The 20,421-nt window shown below is 33.5% G+C and overlaps 1 protein-coding gene across 2 annotated transcripts in view; it reads right to left on the bottom strand.

Moving 5' to 3' along the window:
* The window catches only part of LOC149796044 (uncharacterized), a 74,414-nt gene extending 72,125 nt beyond the window's left edge, over positions 1–2,289 (bottom strand). For both annotated transcript variants that reach the window (XM_089965962.1, XM_089965961.1), the window contains exon 1: positions 2,105–2,289. The gene's annotated coding sequence lies outside the window, so the exon portion shown is untranslated. The remainder of the gene's footprint in view (positions 1–2,104) is intronic.
* Positions 2,290–20,421: the final 18,132 nt, after the last annotated feature.

The raw sequence follows: 20,421 nt of genomic DNA, 5'->3' as shown, positions 1-20,421 counted from the left end.
AAGACAAATACAGCAATACCATAGAACCTTTTCCTCATTAGAGCAATATCGAGAGTGGGACCATAGACGCCACTCCCAGCTAGAGTAAGATCTAGTAAGAGCAGAGAACGTCCTCCCGATTAGGGTCACATCAAGTAGGAGCAATAGAACCCTTTCCCAAAAAGGGTCATATCCAGTATGTTAAATACAAACAAAAGTGTTATTTTCTTTCAAACCACAAAATGTGATGTCTACGAAAATAACTGAATTCAGTTTAATATCCCTACGTTTTAGTATTCTTGTTTACTGTATTATCCGTCCTTCTTGTTGCATTCACGTTTACTATCTTAGTATCTGTTCTTGTTGTACTATCGTTTACTGTTTTATCTGTTCTTGTGACTCTTGGGGAAATATAAGGTCGAATATACCTAGATCGAAATTTCGTTATGGAGTCAAGTAATACGTTAGAAATCGCCTTATTCATTTCAGATGAGAATCACGGGAGTGTATCCAATAATAACTTAGTCCCTTTGATGTTGATGACATCTCTATCGTGTTAGACAACGGATGAGATACTGTATTGGGAACACTTTTCCCAGATTCAATACTATATTATAAAATTATGTTATTAAATTAGGTATAGCAACAACCGCTTTATTTGCAAAATTACTATCCACCTTATTAGCACGCAAAGACATGCATACACTCATAAATATAGTTATATAGTATACCGTATTGCTTTGTTAAAGTTTTCACATACATTCAATACCATCAGCTTTTTATCTTCTGAAGTCCATCCTGATTTGCAGGACATACTTCCTGTACAATAAAATGTTACAGCACATACAATATAGTTTTACGTCATAAGACATGTATTACCCGGATGTATGCCGTGCACCGTCAATAGGCCCTTTATCTAATGGTGTTCATATCGGTGGACATCTGATAAAAGTTTTGATTGGTTATGCTGGACGTTATGTATAAAACATGGGACGTTATGTATAAAACATGGGACGTACGTTATGTATAAAACATGGGACGTATGTATAAAACATGGGACGTTATGTATAAAACATGGGACGTACGTTATGTATAAAACATGGGACAAATTTCTTTACCACTGAAGAACACGATACATGCATCAATAAAAAGTAAACAAAGCTTTCTGTATGCAAGTACGTACAGAATCGTGCTTCAAGCATGCGATAAAATTATATCTATTTAATTGACAAGTGCTGTGTACAATGACCCAGGACAATCGTCCAATGTATTCAGTCATCTCAGTCTGTAATCTAATAAGACTGTAAATATAATGATCAAAAACTTTTAGTAATGAGTAGAGAGACCTTTCTGTAATAATAACTGTAAGCTGCGTCAGACAGAAGATCTGATGTTAAGAATGAGTTTGAATAGTGATCAGCTTGATGCTGCATATGGCGGTCTTCGTAATTTCGTCTTAGACTAAAACGCTTATTCCATGCAAATGTCCAAAATATTGAAAAGGTAATATGAACAGACTTTAATATATATCATGTTTCACTTGAAATATAGACGGTTGAAGCGATGCTATCAGTCAATTCCGAACCTTCAGGTGAACGGCACTGTAAAGGCAGTGTTTCATAATTCTATTAAAATTTATTATTAACGGCACTGTCAAGGCAGTGTTGCATAACACTATGAAAATTTATTATTAATATCGAATTTTACAAATAAATTTATGTTTTATCCATGCGATGAATTATAGAATTAGTTTATGCACAATTAAGAAATAGTGTGTCATCCTTACTCAATTATCCAAATATCTAATTGTATATACATGTATTTTAACTAAAATGTGTGTGTGTATGTGTGTGTGTATGCGTGCGCTGATGTGATAAATATTTATTACTGAATATAGATCAGAAAAAAATTTACAATGCATTTGAGAATATAATAATTTCGGACCTTTCATTCAATGAAAGCGTAATGTATGTATGGATTGCTTCAGGTAAACCGCTATATAGAGTACAAAATTTGATCAGATTTATAATTCTTTTGTACTACTATAAGCATATGAGTATTTTTCTATGTTTATTCTCAAGACTCTCTCTCTCTCTCTCTCTCTCTCTCTCTCTGCATAACTTACCTTTTAAATATGTCCCATTGACAGCAATTCCGAATACATCTACATTAGTAAGTCCTGTTGACAGAATACATGGACGAATAAATATCCCTCAAGACAAGTACCACAAGGGAAGTACTTTCATTACAGCACTAAAAACAAGTCAATATAATCCAGAGCGGACCCACTTACTGAACGAACCTACTGTGTCGGCTTCATCTCTCAAATCCAGGTAAGTACAGGTGTATTGTCAGATAAATATCCAGGTAAGGAAAACGCACATTATTATACATCGCTGAGGATTGGCGAGGTATGCTCTATTGGTCTTCTATATAGCGCACAGTATCTTTTCCAGCTGTAAAAGGGATGAGAAAAAAATCTCATCAAAACCCCAAAAATAAAATCGACATAAAATTATCTTTTGTATTTGTCGTATAATTACTTACCTACGTACACCCGTGACTCACACATTCCAACAGAGAATGAACAGTAAAGTAAGCATCATTCTTCTACACTGAGTACTTCATTCCAATTTCTACAATTGATGAATACATTATCAATCGTTTTTTCTGTTTATTTTTCCAACAATCAATGAGACACTCATTTTAATGATTACATTACACATGAACTACCTTAAAACACAATTAAACTTTTACAATACCCCAACCACAGATCAAAATCAATAGTGGCTCAACAGAACTCAAAAGAATTATATTTCCAGGCAGAAGAGGAATGCATAAAATAAATAAAATAAATAAATCAATAAATGATAATAAAAGTTTTAAAAATTGACAGTCATAAACTAGTGGGGTTGGAGCCCCAAAGCCAACACACCACCTCGAAATATCTGCCATGGAGCTATAAAAAAAATCCTTTCTGAACTGTATTTCAACAAAAGTAACCCCTTTCAAGTCTACATGGTATATGTGAAACTGTAAATAAATTTCAATGATTTTTTAGGAGGTGTATCTTCCAGCATATTTTAGATCTATATTTTAGCTTACCACGGCCAATTATGCCAGGCTCAATATAGCGTTGTGTCCTGTGATATAAATGAAAAGTCTGCATTTCAGTGGAACTTTCAAAAGCATTTCGATACGATAATCATGTATGTACGAACATATGAATATACGAACATAGTTATATATGCATATACAAACATACGTATTCATGAATATACGAACATACGTATACATGTATATACGAACATACATATATATGTATCTATACGGTGTATGTCACTATCGCAATATTTTACGCCTGCATTCTCTGTTTCCTGTTCCTATTTCTGATATTTACTCCATATGTGCTATATTAATTTAATTACGATTACATTTTGTTCTTTATATTTCTAAAAACGTAGAAAATTAGATTTTTTTTTTTACACTCAAGAAAAAGAGATTATTCAAAAGTTTCTTTTCGAGTGGTCGAAGAACACGGGTAGTGCCCCGATATTTATCGTCTCTTTCTGAAGAGATAAACGAATAACTCAGCTCAGTATTTGTACGCCGTGTTAGACAAACATCGGCTCAATACTTGTACGCCGTATTATCTAGCTTGTGGTAGACAAACATCAGCTCAATACTTGTACGCCGTATTATCTAGCTTGTGGTAGACAAACATCAGCTCAATACTTGTACGCCGTATTATCTAGCTTGTGGTAGACAAACATCAGCTCACTACTTGTACGCCGTATTATCTAGCTTGTGGTAGACAAACATCAGACGTTTGATGATTAAGATTAGTTAATTTGTCATGTATACACAAGGAATTACTAGTAGTGGTCTTATTGCCGATAGCTTTTGTCCTATGACGTTTTCACAGATCTCATAAGTAATTCTCAGGTTATATATATATAAAATCATATGGCGAATAACAATCCTTTCAAGTGTACTGTATCTAGCAAGGGATCACGTGTGCCAAGGATTGATTAAGATAAATGTAATAAACTGACAACGAACAGTGCATAACTAGTTTCTAACTAGCCTCAGCTCTTTCGACTCTAAATGAATATTAATCAAACACAAACACAAAACAGAGACACACACCCAAACAATAAACATGAAAATCGTTGAGGTTACACAATTCTACATGACTATTTTTTACAGGAAACGACACCGCTCAGGATGAGGGAGGTCGTGGGTTAGATCCCCGGCCGAGTCATACCAAAGACTTACAAAAATGGTACTAACAGCTGCCTCGCTTGGCGCTCAGCATTAAGAAATTAGTGTTAGGACTGGTCGGCCTGGTGTCAGGATAATGTGACTGGGTGGGAGATCATGCTACGTATCTGCGACATGATGCCCCAGTGCTAGGCATCGCTATAAAACTGCCACAAGGCAGACTGAAAAATTGTTAAAGCGACGTTAAAAATCCAAATCATGCAATATCATCTACGGGAAACACTGACCTAGAAATCTATCAGTTATATCGCCATCTGTTATTTTATGGAAATTTCTCAAAGTGCAAATTATATCTCGGATAGTTCACTGTTTTTTTTTATTTCTGACCATGGCTATCTTTTTCTAGTCTTCTTGGTTTAAACCGCTTGAAATACTTCTCAGCATCTGCATCAAGTTAAAGTAAACTAGTTGACACAAAAATTCAAGCTTTTATTCCTGTAGAAATAGTCACGTAAAATTGTGTAACCTCAACTATTTTTCTATTTTTTGTTGTGTTTGTCTTGTCTCTGTTTTGTGTGTGTGTGTGTGTGTGTGTGTGTGTGTGTGTGTGTGTACGTACGTGTGTGTGTGTTTTGGATTTTTAAGGTAGCTTTAGCGATTTTTCAGTCATATCGCTTAGATCTTATATATGAGAAGTCTATTGCATTAATATATTTGCAGCTCTGCAACAATCAAGTTCGAATTAATACCAAAACTAATCAAGTGCAGTAAATAAACCGGACCTATTTTCATTATTACTGCTGCCTATTAGTGTATTGATGTACAATTAAATAACAAAACTCATTCCTTTGTGTACTGATTTAAGATTAAATAGCCAAAGCTATATTCTGTGTGTATTGATTAACATTGAATAGCCAAAACTCATTCCGGTGTGTATTGATTTACCACTGAATAGCCAAATCTCATTCCCGTACTGATTACCAATGAATTACCTGAATTCATTCCAGTGTCTATTGTTTTACCACTGAATAAAGAGAACTCATTCCAGTGTTTGTTAATTTACCATTGAATAGCCGAAACTCATTCCGGTGTGATTTGATTTACCATTGAATAGCCAAAAATCTTTCCGATGTGTATTGATTTACCACTGAAAAACTAAAACTCATTCCGGTGTGTATTGATTTACCACTGAACAACCAAAACAAATTCTGGTGTGTATTGATTTACCATTGAATAACCAAAACTCATTTCGGTGTGTATTGATTTACCATTGAATATTCAAAATTAATTCCGGTGTGTATTGATTTACCATTGAATAATCAAAACTAATTCCGGTGTGTATTAATTTATCATTAAATAACCAAAACTTATTTCGGTGTGTATTGATTTACCATTGAATAGCCAAAATTAATTCCGTTATGTATTGATTTACCACTGAATAACCAAAACAAATTCTGGTGTGTATTGATTTACCATTGAATAGCCAAAATTAATTCCGTTATGTATTGATTTACCATTGAATAGCCAAAACTTATTCATATGCATTTTTATAGAGATTAAATTGAGTTCGTCCAGTAATACACAGTGTTGGTATCAAAGGAATTTCTTTCATAAACTTACACACATACTGACGCTGACCATGGCTCGTATGTCCAGCCCATAGCCAAAAGCTGTATTCTATACACGTACATACTGACGCTGACCATGATATGTATGTTCAGTCCGTGACCAACATTTATATTACACACACAGACATATTGCAGCTGACCATGCCTTGTATGGCAAGCCCGCAGCTAAAAGTTATATTCCAAATACAAAGAATGCAAAATAAAATAGAATTTAACTGCGATATATACCTTGAATTTCTAAATCCAATAGGCTTCTTTGTGCGTTAATTTCCGGTTACCTAGCGATTACAAGCTCTCGTGCAACCCCGAATAGTTTCCTGTTACCACGTGCCATCTCTTTCTTGTGGATAAGCGCATGGCTACGTATGTTAGGGATATAATATATTATAATTGTATTGATTTTTGACACATAGTCAATACACTGCATACATTGTTATATAAATTAATGAACAGATGCATGAATACTGGCGAATCAGACGTGTTTACACATAAATCCTGAGAGAGAGAGAGAGAGAGAGAGAGAGAGAGAGAGAGAGAGAGAGAGAGAATATGTTAAAGAGCTAGGGAACGAACGCTAGACGTTATCATGCAGTTATATTCTTGAAATAAGAAACCGAATTATTTATCTTCATCACATAAAAGCTCCGATTACTTCCCTGATACAGGAAACTGAACTATTTATGCTCATCACATGAAAGTTCCAGCCTTTTCCTCAACCGAAAATGCAATTTGACGATATGTTACACAAACACTACGTATGTAATGTGTCTTTTTCCGCAAATGTATATACTTACTTTGACCGATTTGCCTTCATCTTGTTATGGACCAAAACCCAGACAGTTGATATACATGTTCAACTTGTATCAGATAAATGCCCGTATTTTCCATGTGGTTGAATCCTGTGTTAAGTACTGCAGGAATACATGTATACAAGTTGCCATATTATCATTTGACATCACTGCTTGCAAGGAGAGTAAATGATGAAAAGTAGATATAATACGTGTTAGTAAAGAGCAAAATAAAAACGGTACCCAATATCAGCTCTCCAAAAACACGTGCAATCATTCATGGTTGTTGGTATAACTTGCGACAAACACGAGTTTTCCCTTTTCAGCAACATTAAAAACAGCGTAAGCGCCACAAAAAGACAATTTTCGAATCAAAACGTTTAAAATTAATAACAGTACAAGTTAAGGTCTATATATTGCCAAGAGCTGCATGTCTTTTATCTGAAAAAAATTTGATTGAATGCGCGTGGCATTAAATTTGTATTTGACTTCTGTGTGTTTTCACTGTCAGTTTTATACACAAGTTGTAACTAATTTGCATTGACCATTATTGTGTTTGACCAAAACAACAATACATATTCAGTGTGTTCAATTGTCCATTATTGTGTTTGACCAATATAACAAAACACATTTAGTGCGTTCAATTACCATTACTGTGTTTGACCAATATAGCAATACACACTCAGCGCGTTCAATTGACCATTACTGTGTTGGACCAATATAAGAACACACATTCAGCGCGTTCAATTGGCCATTACTGTGTTTGACCTATATAACAACACACATTCAGTGCGTTCAATTGACCATTACTATGTATGACCAATATAACAACACTCACATTCTGCGCGTTAAATTGACCTTTGCTGTTCTTGGCCAGAATAACAACACACATTTAGTGCGTTCAATTAACAATTACTGTGGACTGCTCTGGTGGCCTAGTGGTTAGAGCGTCCGCCTCGGATGAGGGAGGTCGTGATTTCGATCCCCGGCCGAGTCATACCAAAGACTTACAAAAATGGTACTAACAGCAGCCTTTCTTGGCGCTCAGCATTAAGAGGTTAGTGTTAGGACTGGACGGCCTGGTGTCAGGATAATGTGACTGGGTGGGACATCATGCTACATGTCTGCGGCATGATGCCCCAGTGCTAGACATCACTAGAAACTGCCACACTGCAGAGATCGTAGCGATATGACTGAAAAATTGTTAAAGCTACATTAAAAATCCAACCACACACACACACACACAAACACACACACACATATTATATTCAGTGCATTCAATTGTCTATATATATGCGTTTGACAAATATAACAACACACATTTGGTGCGTTCAATTGTCCTTTGCTGCGTTTGACCAATATAACAAACATTCAGTGCGTTCAATTGACCATTACTGTGTTTGGCCAAAATAACAACACACATTGAGTGCGTTCAATTGACCATTACTCTGTTTGACCAATATAACAACACACATTCAGCGGGTTCAATTGACCTTTACAGTGTTGGACAAATATAACAACACATATTCAGTGCGTTCAATTGACCATTACTGCGTTTGACCCGAATAACAATACACATTCAGTGCGTTCAATTGACGATTACTGTGCTTGACCAGTATAACAATACGCATTCAGCCAGTTCAACTGACCATTACCATACTGATTTTGACTTACAATAACACATTCAGCATACTTTGAAAACATTTACCTGCGGTGATTGCGGTGGATGTTTTTAAAACTTTGGATTACAATACCACATTCGGCATATTTTGTTTAAGCATTAAGTTGACCATTGCGTACTGCTTTTAACTTGGATTACAGACCAGATTAGAACAAATCTTTATTTATAACAAGTCGTTCAGGCCAAAACAAAGAAAGAATATGAAAGCACAACAAAATAATTATTAAATTTAAACGTGACATTATAAATAAACACTGATTTATTAGTTGAAATGGTGCTGTTGATCCGGATATAAGCAACAGCGATAAATAGTTTAAGTATCAGACTGCTTGAATAAGTGGCTATGATACAGCATTAAAAAAAGTAAACTCTCCGTACATAATCATGTTATAGATGGAGTAGGGTACAAGCATAATGGTGGTAGACTGTACAATATTAATTGCAAAAGTCGCATTGTAAAGATTAATAAATAAATAGAAGACGTTTAATGGAAAATATTATTTTCATTTGTTACAACTCTATGGTCACAAATTTAAGTAACAGGAAAGAAGCAAAACCAACACGTTTTGTAAAACTCAGCAAACAATTTAATTACTAAAGTGAAAAATGAAAAATGAGAGAGGGATTTACAGTATAATAAAATGAATCCAAATTTGTCCTATTAAAAGTCTTTGAAATTTCTAAACGAATGAAAAGTCCATATAATTCAAATACCTGAAATGTACTGGTCCTTCAAGAACCGTAACGTTGTCAAGATGGCATTGTCAGGAATTCTTTCGAATAATTTATAACGGTTCTGGAATGATGTTATTGTCCAAATAATGAGCTCTTTTTATCACCACTGAACAGTCCAAACAAATGATTTTTGTCTCGAAATATATCTAAGTACAACACAATTACGTCTGCGGACTTACATCAGGAACACAAAAAGTATGAATGACTCCAGAAATCAGAAGGAACTTAACTTTCTCCTATATACAGTATAAATTTCGACTGTAATTCGCGATGGACCCCATATGGCAACTTATGCTATTTATTTACGACGTACTAAGCCACAACGTACTATATTCACATGACATCACGCAACCGATGTGGAAGCCCCTGAATTCTTCTCGAAACTTCCATATCCCATCAGTCACTGAGAAACAACGCCATAGGTGCAATTTCTGTCTTTTTATTACGATTATTATTACTAATTGTCAACACGTACGTAAACAACTATTTATAGATTTTTTATGATTTGTGTTTTCAACGGAGCCGAATCACGCACACAGTTTATAATTAAAAAAATTCTATACAGTTTATGACAATTAATAAAAATTACAAACATTAAATAAAATTATATACCAGAAGTTACAGAAAATATAGATATACATAACACCTCCCCTCATAAAGAAAAGAAAGATTTATGCAATAAAGCTTTCTTTTTCCATATTAAAAGAATACACACATTACAAACTTTTCCAAGGAAGAGGTATAATGAATGTACCAAAATCTATACAAGACAAAGTAATATGAAATTTTTATACATGTGAAAGTACTTCTGCGATTACATTTTTTCCTTTGATGTACCAAATATCGATGTTATATTCGTGCAGCATCAAACACTATTTCAAAAACATATGGGTTTTATTTTTCATTTTGTTGATGGAAGTAAGGGGGTTGTGAATATAATAATTGGAGAAGGAGTAGACTTATTATACACTTCAAAGTGTTGTAAAGCCAAAATTAGAGCTACTTTTTTCTGTGCTTATTTAAATTTTTGTTTTAGAAATAGCACACTGGATTATTTACATCATTTTTATCATGCTGAATAAATACACCACCAACCACTACATCACTAGCATCAACATATACTCTTGAAAATGTTGACTGAGATCTGGCGCTGAAAGAACTGTGCACTCTTAAGGACGGCTTTTAATTTATCGAACGCCTCCTGACATATGTCAGACTAATCAAACGTGGACATCTTACTTGATAACTTGGTCAGAGATTCAGCAGTTATGGAAAATGTTGAGCCAAATTTACGATAATATCAATCCATACCCAAAAATCGCATCAGCTGCTCTTTACTCATAGGCAAAGGGAATTCAGAGATAGTTTTCACCTTAGATTTTAAAGACTTAACTTGTCCGTGTCCAACGATATGTCTTAAAAATTTGACACAAGCTCGGCAAAATTCACTTTTACTTAGATTAACTATCAAATTTGTCTTACTCAAGCGAACGAAGAATTTCCAGATAGTTTCTATGTGATCTTACCAAGAATTGCTGTAAACAATGACGTCGTCACTGTATGCAACTCAGCCATCAAACCCAAATGTTACCATGTTCATTAAGCGCTGGAATGTAGTTTGCTGAACTATTCATACCAAATGGCATCACTTCGTATTGATGGAGTCCATCTGGAGTTTCAAAAGCTGAAATTTATTTTGCTCTACCTGTAAGTAGAATATGCCAGAATCCTTTTAATAGGTCAAACTTGGCAACATATTTTGCATTTCACTGTTCACTTTTCTGTAATCTGTGCACATACGGAAGAATTGTTTGGTTTCGGCACAAGAATAGACGGCGAACTCCATTTAGTTTTGCTAGGTTTAATAAAGCAATTATTCAACGAATATTCAATTTCCTTCTTCAAACATTCCTGATTAAGAGGATTAAGGGTGTTGTTTTACAGGTTTTAGAGCTACAATTTCGACATCGTGATATATTTTGTTTGTTCGAGTTGGAACATCCGGGAACAAGTGCTCATATTCATATGTTAAGTGTTTTTAACTCATTCTTCTCCTCTTGCTGTAGACGTGAAAGTTTTCTGTCCAGACTGTTTTTAATATTTCAGAACTTTGAAGGCTGGTTGAACCAAAGTCATTATATCGCGGTTGTACCTCATCATTTAAATCGACATTGTGTGGACAAGAACAACTATATTTATTGAATTATTTACAAAGCTATATCGATCAACATACTATTGCAAATAGTTATATAAAAAATGGTAACGGAAATATTTCTGTTTCCGCTTCCCAGGAGTGTTGATATAATTTAAATTACTTTTTTATCTTCATAAGGACCATGCTATCTAACTTGAAGAGGATATTAAAGTATAGGCAAGAGAGACAGAACTTTATTATCAGGCTGAAAAGTTCTTATCTTTATAGTTTTGACCTACCTCAGTGTCACTTTTGAGTAAGTAGACAAAAGAATGGTTGTAGCTATTTCACAATCAAAGACATGATCAAAGAGATCAATATCGAAATCCTCTGTTAAAAGAAATATTTTTTTAAAGAATTCATGGACAACATGTTAAAAGAAATAAAACTGGCCAATTTACAAATAAAACAAGATCTATAACATTTGGAAACATCACGTTGAATATCCGGCAAATAAAAATGATGTAAGACGTTGTGGTATATCGTGAAGACGTCTTAATTACCAGACTAATGAGTTTCATGGGCTAAACTTAGAACTTTTCGTATATATAACTTATATACCACTGCATAATCAGCTTTGCTAATAGCCCTTTGAAACAAATAGGAGATCTCATAATCTGTTTCCTATTGGACGACAAGTTATTGTCGTTTCTCATCCTGATTAGACAAAAGATAATGAGTTGAAAAAAGAGAATCTCAATGATCAATATCTTTTGACCTCATCAAAAGCCTGACCAATACACGTGTCAGCCAAAGGAATACTTTCCTGATCATCTTCATTCTCAAGAGCTCCGTTTGTGATAGCTTTAATAAATGCATAAGCTGTGTATAAATCAGGGATTTCATTTTCAATAAGATCAAATTTGATGCAAATAAGGCTTTTAGTTAAAAGTGGATTAACCGCAGAGTTATCTCCAGCCAAGTCATTGTCTAGCAATAAATAAACACCCTCAGTGGGTAAAGAAATAACAGCGCAACAGTCACTGGCGCTGAAACTATGTCTGATGTTAAATTAACATTCTGGAAAAGGAATTTGAATAAAGCTGCACTCTACTCCGCGAACAAGAACACTTTAAAACGAAGAGGATTTCTCAGACAAAGACAAGTACCTGACAATAAAAGACTCCGAGAAGCGCCTGTGTCTCTTAATATTTTAATTGGGATATGATTGGTCGAATCAACAATAAGTGATATAGAACGCTTAGACATGAATGGTACATACGTCTCCATAATATAATCAGACTGAGATTGGGGTTTGTTTGATCTCACAAATGTATTGTTTCCAATTCATGACTCTGACCATGACCTATGACAAACAAGAGCATTTGGAACTGCTCTGTCTTTATTATGTTGCTCATATTTTAATTTAAAGCAATCAGAAATTACGTGCTCATTTTCTTTCAATAAGTGCACGTAGGAAGAGATAAGGATTTCTGATTTCTGATCAGTCTTATCAGACGCTGGATTCCGATTAGTTGTACCAGATTGAAATTTGTAAGTACTCGAATGAGACTGATTTGGTTTCCTACTAACCATTTCCTGAGAGGAAGACTTATTGACAATTGAAACTTTGCGATCCAAGGAATACTCGTTAGCTGCACCAGAAATGTTTTCTAAAATATCTATCTTATGTTCAGGTAAATTGTGGCCTCGCTATGGAAGCAGTTATTGAACTCTTCGACTAAGATGAGTTGTCTATGTTTGTCATAATTTTTCTCAATTGTTTTAGATGCACACCACCGATCAAATAATTGTTATTTTTCACTAGCAAACTCAACATGGGTTTGGCTATTTTCATTTATACAATTCCGAAACCTCTGTCAGTATGCCTCAGGTACCATCTCATAAGCCTTCAGAATACATTCCTTTACCAGATCATGATCATTACTTGCTTCGACTGATAGTGAAGTATATACATCATTAGCTTTGCCAATAAGTACGCTCTGTAATAACAATGTCCATTGCTATCTTGGCCATGTCAGAATTGTAGCTATGTTTTCGAAAAGTGAAAAATATTGGTCTACATCTTTTTCTGTAAAAAGAAGTACCAATCTAATATATTTTCTAACATAAAATGCTGAACTTTCACGAGAGGAGTTCTTTTTACTTGCTATTTCTATTTCCTTTAATTTTACTTGCATTTCCGTCTCTTTCTATTCATTTTGATATTGTAATTTCATTTGCGTCTCTCTATCTTCTTTGGTATCTTCCCTTCTTCCTTTTCCCTTTTGAATTCGCAATTTCATTGGCCTTTCTCTTTCGTTTTCTTGCAGTTGCTTCTCTCTTTCTTTTTCTTGCATTTTCATTTTCAATTCTATATCTTTTTCTTCTTTTTGAATTTGCATTTGTTTTTCTCTTTCCTCTGCTTCAAGCTCAAGCTTTCTTAACTACATTTCATCCTTGTATTTTAATTTACGATTATTATTACTAATTGTCAACACGTGTGTAAGCAACTATTTATAGATCCTACGTGATTTCTGTTTCCAACGGAGCCAAATGACGCACACAATTTATAACAAGAAACATCCTATACAGGTTATGACCATGAATAAAAATGACAAAATTTAGATAAAATCATGTACCAGAAGTTACAGAAAATATAGATATACATAACACATTAGAAAATTAAAGAAACTGACGAGTTATAAAGAATCTGGCAATGTGTATAAAAAGCCCATATAATTTTACAATATTGGGTCGGCGTAGTAGGAGAGATTCAGAAGCTTAGCTCTTTTGTCTTGAAAAGAGGACAAATAAATCAACAACAGTACTCTTCCCCAATATCCTTTTCACAACCGAAAAAGCATTTTTCATTCCTCGTGTATCAAATTTTTCTCATCGATCAGTTCCAATCGGAAGCGTATTATTTTGAATTCCTAAACCTTATCAGTGGCATACATATATTTCTCGGACAGTGTGACATGCAGTTTTCAAAATTTAGATCCTGTGTAATACCATACAAATTCCATCACTAGATAAGGTTACAGAGTCATGCCAATCCTTAATACAAAAATCTTGTAGAGTTTTTGTAATCACGTGTTGTGTTCCTTGAGAACTAATGATACATTCATAGTTAAAACGATCAGGTCTTTTGACAGATGTCAAAATATTCGTCATGAAGTTCACTCGGTTATAAATGCTTGACTCGCCATTAGTCTCAGAAGAAAGAATTTGGCACATGATTCTGGGTATTTTAGTATAACGGCCACTAATAACAAAATCAGAACTCTGTCATTTCAGATATGATAATAATATCGACTGGATTCATCGTATAGAGATCAGAGTGCGTTTTGGCAATGCTTTAATATTTCTTTGATAATCAAAATGCAAGTTTTTAATGATTTGATGCATTCAAACCCTCACATATTACACTAACATAGCAAAGCAGGTAGAGTACTAAAATAAAATAGCAACTAATCAATTGGCAGACAAAAAATATTACATTCTCTGATACAATAAGTGCGCAGCAGTTATTTGGCTTGTTTAATATGTTGTTTTATTCCGACTCTTTAAAAAAAGACATCTACGTATTTAAATCAATAAAAAGTGGCAATCGTCTGCTTCTCCAATAACGAAATAAAATTTAATGTCGTTTCGTGTTCAAAATATCAGAAGTTTTGTTTTTGTAGAGTTTATGTTCAACGGCCATACCACATTTGGCGGTCAATCGCATACATTACTTAAAATAAAAAAAAAACAAAACCCACTGGACCTGATCTGATACCTAATCCTTTTTTAACAGTACACGAAGGAAACGATCTTACCATTCCTTAACAAAATCTTTGAATCCATTTATTTTCCTAAACAGTGGGAGAATAGTATTATCTGTCTTAAATGTAAATGCGGTGACAGGAATGATCCAAACAGTTACAGAGGTATTTCTTTTATTGATACTCTATGCAAATCCTTTACTGATATAGCGAATACTCGTATATACACATGGGCGGAAGACAGTGGTGTTTTAGACGAGTGTTATATATATTTAATTTAATTATATCTGATTTAATATATATATATATATATATATATATATATATATATATATATATATATATATATATATATATATATATATATATATATATTTATTTATTTCAATTTATTTGTTTGTCAGTTTTTTATTTTTTATTTTTCATTATATGATATTGTAATGTAAATTTATTCACTAAGGATGATACTTTTTAGAAAATAGTTTGACCTTGACTCTTAGTTTATAAACACCAGGTGTTGATCTAAATCCTGACTTTGTTTCAGAATTTGTAGCAACCTTTGTAAACAAGTTCTATTTTATTTTAAAATGATTGGTTGTTTCCAAGGTCATGATGGGACCTTGTCTTTAAGATATAAACCATTTTTTTATTTTTTTATTTCTTAGAGTAAAAATGATTGGTTTTCGTCAGGTTCACGCTGAGTAAACGTGATCTGTAACAAGTACTTGCTTCTATAAACTACCAGAAGATGATCGCGTGATCCTTGTTTACGTTTTAGAAAGCCCATATAACCCATGTTTTGGAGAATTAATATCAGTAGAAGCAGGGCTGTTAAAGTGTTCGTTGTATGTTGTGCTGTTTGGAGTTATTTCAGATTACTTGGTTTGGAGTTATTTCAAATTACTTGGATTCAAAAAGATTCATTCTGTTATTTTTCTGGAAAATACGTGTGGTCATGTAATATTGTGGAACAATAACAGCTTTTTTTCATAAAAATGTATTCAACTATCAGAAACCGGAGTGAAAATTCTTATTTCTACAAGGAACTGTAGACTTTAATACTACAGATTGTAGTATACGTCATCGTCTTCCATCTTGGATTTTTCGTCGAGATTCGAACGTGAAATCAGTAGAACATGTTATTAGCACTACTAAAATTTTATTCTCGGATTATTTTTGGATTATTTTTGGATTTGATTCTATAAAACCGTAAGTTCATATTTGTTTTCATTTTTACAAAATTTTTCGAGCCTAAACAAGTGACATAAGACCAGGTATGGGCAGGCTTTAGGAAAAAAATACTCCGCATGTGACAGTGTCTTTATTACTCTGGCGTTAGCTCAGAAATATACATCCAAAAGAAAAAGTAGATTGTATTGTCTTTTTGCAGATTTTAAAAAAGCTTTTGATAAAGTACAGCATGATAGATATTGGTCATCAATAATACGTTAGGGTATAAATGGTAAAATAGTAAACATTTTAACAGATATGTATAGATATCTAAAAAGCCGTGTCCCAACACCCAAAGGATTAACTGCTTATTTGGAATGTACATTAGGTACAAGACAAGGTTGTGTTTTAAGACCTATCATGTTTTGCATTTGTATTAATGATTTTATTACAAAGCCGAAGCTTGACTGCTGCAGAGATGTATTTATCTCAGAAGATATTGAATATCATTTTGCAATAGTTTACACTGATGATATTGATAAACTGTGCAGATACTGTAAAGCTACTTCAGAATCAAATAAATATTATCGAACGTTTCTGTGATCAAACTGGTATGATGGTCAATCTCAATAAAAGTAAATTCATTATTTTCAGAAATGGGAGATATCACAAGCAAAAACAAGTATGGTTTTACAAATAAAGTCGTATTGAATGTGTGCCTTATTACAAGTACATGGGTTTATTTTTTATCCCAAAGTTGGTTTGGACGAAAGCAAAGCAGATACTAGCAGCTCAGGCAAAGAAAGCAAATTCAAAGATTTTGAATTATCCAAAATGATTAGACTGCTTTAGTGTAGAGGGTGTATTTAAAAAATTTGATTCGGTAATAAAACCAATTGCTTGCTCTGGGTCAGAAATTTAGGGATGTGAATTTAGTAGAGATATTGAACTTTTGCAATATAATTTTTTAAAACAGTATTTAGGTGTTCCTAAGGTAATTGTATTAGGGGAGTGCGGAAGATATCTACTTTGTACGTCGTATTTATTTTTGCATGAAATACCATTTGAAGGTCGTAAGAATGCCTTTAACTCGATACTCACACCAGTGTTATTTAATGTTGAAAATATTAGATGAAACTAACCGTGTCAAGTGGGCTGCAAAGTTAAAGACAGGTTATTTCGTTTCGGTTTTGGGTATGTTTGGCTAAATCAAGATGTTGGAGATGCAAAACAATTATTCGCACTTTTTGCAAAGAATAAAGTATTCAACACTACAAAACTGGCAAAGTGATATTAGCAACTCACATAGAGGTGGGTATTATAGCATGTATGAAACCGAAATAGCAACGGAAAAATACCTCTCATGTGGATTATCGTATTTTCTTATCAAATTACTTGCTAACGTTAGACGCTCAGTGCATACGCTGAAAACAGAGACATGTAGGCATAGCGGGACTGAGAGAAATAATAGGTATTGTGAACTATGCCACATAAATAATGTTTATTTGGTAGAAGATGAATTCCATGTTGTTTGTGTTTGTCCAGCTTACGACGATATAAGAAAGAAATACTTTAATGAAGTTTATTATCTCTTTCTGTCTGTAGAAAACTTTTGTATCCCTAATGAGTCATAGCAATATTTTAATCATAAGAATTTTTTCTCACTACATCAATTTGGCTTTTCGTCTTAGACAATATTTGATAACTCAAACGAATGGTGAATAATATACTTAGAGGTAGTAACATCTTTATAAAATAATCCACCGAATTTTGGAAATTATGTATCTTTACTCATGAGGAACACCATATTTAACTTCTTTAAACCATGGTGCACATTATATTTACTTGTAATGTATTTTGTAATATGGGCCGGTGACCTAAATTACTGAATAAAGTATTATTGTTATTATTATTTATTATTATTATGCAACTGCCATATAACTGAAATTTCATAAAATGCATTAGACTTATCCTGGAAAAGTTTGTTTCTCAAATTCCCAAAATAACAGCAATATTATAGGATGATAAAAGAAGAAAAGACATTGTCTAAGAATTAGATGCGTAAACCAGTCCAATTATTTTCAAGATGATAACTTTCCAAGTGTAGTATAACATTGTTGAGATATTTTCATCCTGCACAAAAAGATAATTCCTGCCAAACTAACACAGGATATATATATAATTCTGAAAATTTACACTATTCCTTAATTACTTCATCCGCAGCCCTACCAACAACAGTGAGTCAAACGCTTTACGAAAGTCGATGAAGGCATAGGAAAGTTTTATATTCTTGCTTTTCAATATTTCAGAATGAGAACGAAGGACAAATATATGACCTATTATTGACTAACCTAGCCCAATTCCAGCATGATTTTCCTTAAGTGGCTCATAAAATAAAAGCAAATCTTAATCCAGCCTGATTTCTGTTTACCTGTCTCATGAAAATTAAGCGAATCTCGATCCGGTCTGATTTCCCATACCCATCTCAGGAAAATAAGGAAACTCTGGATCCAGTCTGATTTCCCTTTAGTATCAAATTACGAAAACCAAGAACGGATCTGAATAGATTGACATTGCCTTCCCTTTATATATCTTTCCTTTATATATATATAGGTCTAAATATTGACTCTAGTCATGCATCTGCAATCCGCACAGCATAAAACATTACACTGAAAAGAAATTAACCGTACCGTTGCATCACTAGTTTAGAAATCCATTGTCGTTGTCTTGAGATGGAGCTTTGCTATTTTTGAGGTCCTTGAATTTCCGACTTGATAAGGACTATATTAATAAGTTCATCATCATCATCATCATCATCAAATGAAATATTTATTTTATTTTCCTCTCAGCTTTTTCTGTCTCTTAAAATAGTTTGATTTCTAAGAACCAATAACGATATTCGTTTTAGATATCTGATTCATTTACATATTACATTTTTTTCCAACAATCTTTAGTTATGCAGCCTATTTACAAAGATTTGTTATTCTTGTTTTGAATGCAAATTTATTTTTCTTTTATGTTGCTTGCATTGATAAAATTCATCTTCGTAATTTGTGTATAACTTGGATTTTATGTATTTCCCAAGATACGTAATAATCTCTATGAGCTTTTTATCATTTAGCTCTGAAACAACATTTATTATTATCATTATGGTTTTAATTACAGTAACCTCTTGGATAAATGTTTTGAGGACAAATCGTGAAAAATTGTAAATATATATCATTGACATGATTCCTACTTATATATTTTACGCTGTCCCATGCCCTCCTGTATACTTAATATATATCTTGGACTTTGCATTCTTTAATCTCATTAATAAAGTCGGCTGCCTATCGTTTTGGCAATCGCGGTTTGTTAGACAAGTTTTCATTCTTGGCAAATATAATCTGATTCGGCTTGCACTGAAAAAAACGACCCATAACCAACAAAAATGTCCGTCCGTAAAACGTGTGTCAAGTTCAAGTGTGCTATTATAGCATGGACATATGTCAAGGCCGGACAGGAGACAACGGAGTAATCAATCACAGGGATATTTATAAAAGTCGTGACACTGACATTTTTATGTCCTGGCCAAATCTTCCATTCAGGTATTATGCTCTCGTTGCACTTGGTGCAGTATCCTTGCATGTACTTTTCGTACGTAAATTGCCTTTATCAAAAAATGATTGGATACATTTGTAAATATCAGTTAAGATGACAACAAAATCAACATGCTTAACAATAAAATCACCAAATGTCATATATGCTGTTTGTAAAACTCACACATTAAACACATATATATTCAAGAGACACATGCTGGAAAACTTTTGGTTACGAACAGATCAAATTCATCGTTTGTAATGAATCTTGAATAACTCCCAAATAAATGTCTTCATCAGTTTAAAAATCATGTTTGCTCACAAAATATACTCAAAATTTAATTTAATATTTGATACGTACTTAGAAATGGCATTCGTTACAAAAACCTATCCTGCCACTCTTGTAGATATATCTTAGCACGTGAGTACATGACAAAATAAAATGTATTGTCTATCATAAAAATCGATAATATCATATTTGTAAACTTTGGTTCACAAGCACCATACAAGTTTAATAACTTTCAATCAGTTGGCAAAATCTGGATAAAGATATTTACATAAGAGACGATAGTGATTTAGAGATGAGCATTGATGGATTTATGTCACACGTTATAGTCCTGTGTATTTTGAGTTACATTAGATTTCGATGACACTATTACTTTCAGTATCATACATGGTCATCACGAATGAGTCCGCTCACTCATATTCCACTTTCGAACTTCGATTTAGGTCAG

This window comes from Sinohyriopsis cumingii, chromosome 7 (assembly GCF_028554795.1).
Source record: "Sinohyriopsis cumingii isolate HCF-2022 chromosome 7, ASM2855479v2, whole genome shotgun sequence".
Taxonomy (NCBI): domain Eukaryota; kingdom Metazoa; phylum Mollusca; class Bivalvia; order Unionida; family Unionidae; genus Sinohyriopsis; species Sinohyriopsis cumingii.
This window is presented reverse-complemented; position numbering and strand designations above follow the sequence as displayed.